The sequence below is a fragment of the Triticum dicoccoides genome, chromosome 5B (assembly GCF_002162155.2).
Source record: "Triticum dicoccoides isolate Atlit2015 ecotype Zavitan chromosome 5B, WEW_v2.0, whole genome shotgun sequence".
NCBI classification, from domain to species: domain Eukaryota; kingdom Viridiplantae; phylum Streptophyta; class Magnoliopsida; order Poales; family Poaceae; genus Triticum; species Triticum dicoccoides.
The window spans coordinates 81,220,781-81,223,874 of NC_041389.1; the positions used below are offsets into that span (position 1 = coordinate 81,220,781).

Below are 3,094 nucleotides of genomic sequence, written 5' to 3' on the forward strand. Positions count from 1 at the left end.
CGAGAGCCTGACCTGGTACAGTGTCAGATTATCTCTTGACTGGTCGACATGAGCAAGTGGACGAGGCGCGACGAGTATCTCCATCTGTTTAGTGTGTCAAATTTATTAGTGAGACCAAGTGTGGTACCCCGGGTCTATATAAGGGGAGGGTCGTGGTCGAACCGAGGGGGAGATTTTTTCTTGGAAGCACACTCACACAAAAAGCACTTAGCAAAAGATAGGAAGAGAAAGGAGAGGTAGTCATCCGGGCACTCTAGCGAGTACCCCGACCACCTCCTATCACACCTCGACCATCATACATTTGTATACCCATACACTTGTATCTTTGTGCTGATATGAAATACCAACATAATGTAGGGTTTTATGCCTCGGCGGCGGCCTGAAGCTATCTAAACCCCTTTTGTGTTCGTGCTCTTCCCGGTAATCCTCGTGAGTTGATTGGCTTAGTGTTTTAGCCCCTGGCCGAACTAACAAATACGGGGCATCCTCGATCCCCGGGTCTGGAGATCACCCGCCGACACACACAATGATGTATTCATGTGCGAACATAACGCGAATGATAAAGTAATCAGGGGGCTTACATAAGGGACCCACTATCATTTTCATATGTACTACTCTGACAGCTTAAAACTCATAAGCCCGTAGAGGCCGGGTGTATGCTCATCGTGTTTGTATCCTCTTGATGCACCATTTTAAACTCGTAAAATCCACCCTTTATATTTATTGAAAAAAGAACTCTTAAACCCAATGTTCCTTTTTGATTTCCACCGGAACCGCAATATTGCCACGGGATCTCAGCCTTCCGTTCCGCGACCCCACCACGAGGACCCTACTCCGAAATTTAAATTTGGAACCCCGCCCCTTCTCCTTCCCCCATCCCGCAATCCCCGACACCAAATCCCTAGCGGCACACAGCCTCGTTGTGCCGCCATGGCCGCCGCCCCCACGAATCCCGCGCTGAAGCCCATCTCCATCGTGGCGAGCGGCGCCAAGGAGACCACCGAGGAGGTGTACCGGGCGAAGACGCAGCTGGAGTACATCCTGCTGCGCCCGGACACCCACGTCGGATCGGTCGCGAAGCACACGCAGATGATCTGTGTTTACGAGGAAGGTGGCATGGTGGAACGGCGTGTCACCTACGTCCCCGCCCTCTATAAGATCTTCGACGAGATCCTCGTCAACGCCGCCGACAACAAGCGGCGCGACCCCTCTATGGACTCCCTCCGGGTCGACATCGACGTCGAGGGCGGCTGTATCTCTGTCTACAACAACGGAGAGGGCATACCCGTTGAGATCGACCAGGAGGAGGGCGTCTACCTGCCTGAGGTGTTCTTCGGCCATCTCATCTCTAGCAGGGACTACTATGGCAACGAGCGGAAGACCACCGGCAGGCGGAATGGCTACGGCGTGAAACTCACCAACATCTTCTCGAGGGAGTACGTCATCGAGATCGCTGATGGGCGCCGGCAGAAGAAGTACAAGCAGGTGAGACTGAGCGTTTTACAGTTTGATATTTTGCTTTTCGATGTGCCATGTGAGATTGCAATTACGTGCGTTTGGTTGTGACCACACCAGAGTTCAGAATCTGGTGACAATGGGGTGCGAGACCGTAGTTCTTTTCTTTTATAGACCATACGTGGACCTTGCTGATAGTGGATTGGAGTATCTGCGCTGTTTAAACGGGCAAAACGGATGAAAAAAATTGCAGGGTCAGTCCAAAATTGCTCGTCTGTATGACCTGACTGCATAAGTTTTCAGTTAGCTTTACCGTGAAGACACATATCTAATTTAAAACTGACATGACGACACATATCTAATTTGAACTGAGTATTAGGTTTGTAGAGGGTACGCTCAATATTAACTAATTTCCCTTGTACATTACAACTGTAGGTTTAGTACACTCAGCAGGAGTGTTAACTAATTTCCCTTGTACATTACAACTGTAGGTTTAGTACATTCTTGAGGCCCAGCCACCCAATTCACCAAGTGCATGATATATCACGAGTTCATGACTTTCCTCCTTAAATGCTTGTGCAGGTTTTCTATGAAAACATGGGGAAGAAGTCAGAGCCTGAGATTAAAAAGTGCGAGCAGTCTGAGAACTGGACCAGAGTTACCTTCAAGCCTGATCTTGCCAAGTTCAACATGACCGAGCTCGACAATGATGTTGTGGCACTCATGAGGAAGAGAGTAGTCGATATGGCGGGCACCCTTGGCAAAACCGTGAAGGTTGAGTTGAATGGTCAGAAGGTAGCAGCAAAAAGCTTCTCCGACTACGTGCAACTCTATACTTACCCTGCTTCCAAAGAAGGACCCGATCTACCAAGGTTTGGCATAGTTTTTCTGGGTTTGTGTGTGTCCATGAAAAGCTCTGACAAGTACTATTTCCGATCATCCAAATTTGTTTTTCTTTCAGAATCTACCAGAAGGTAAATGATCACTGGGAGGTGTGTGTGAGTCTAAGTGAAGGCCAGTTTCAGCAGGTTAGTGTGGGCTAGTTTCCTGTACAGCTCCGTTGTAGCGTGTTGTTACAGGTATACCTCAGATATTTTGTTTGGATTGCAGGTCAGTTTTGTAAATGGAATTGCGACCATAAGAGGTGGAACTCATGTTGACTATGTTGCAGACCAAATCCTATTTGAGGGGCATTGTGAACAGGAAAAACAAGCACGCTAACATGAATTTGGATACTGCAAAGCCCTACCTATGGGTATTTGTTAATGCTCTCATTGAAGACCCTGCCTTTGATTCACCGACCAAAGAGACCTTGATCACTCGTCAGGGGAAGTTTGGGTCCAAGTGTGAGCTCTCCGAAGTTTTTCTTAAGAAGGGTATGTGATAAGTTAATATTTGGTATCCTTGATTTGTCTATTGTGGCTGCAGCACTAATGCTCATGTTCATTTCTTACAATTGCAGTCGCTTGCTCTGGTGTTGTCACCAATCTCTGTTTTTTGGCCGAGTCTAAACTAAGCAAGGACGGCAATCTGGATTCTCTCCCACATTCATCTACTCCTATGCAACATGATAGAGAAACCAAGAAACGTGACCATGACGATTTGTTACTTGAGCGATACCTAAAACTGAAGCGGGAAG

The 3,094-nt window shown here is 47.8% G+C and overlaps 1 pseudogene; it reads left to right on the forward strand.

The window, feature by feature from the left end:
* Window positions 1-930: 930 nt before the first annotated feature.
* Window positions 931-2,839, forward strand: LOC119309127 (annotated as a pseudogene).
* The last annotated feature ends 255 nt before the right edge of the window (window positions 2,840-3,094 follow it).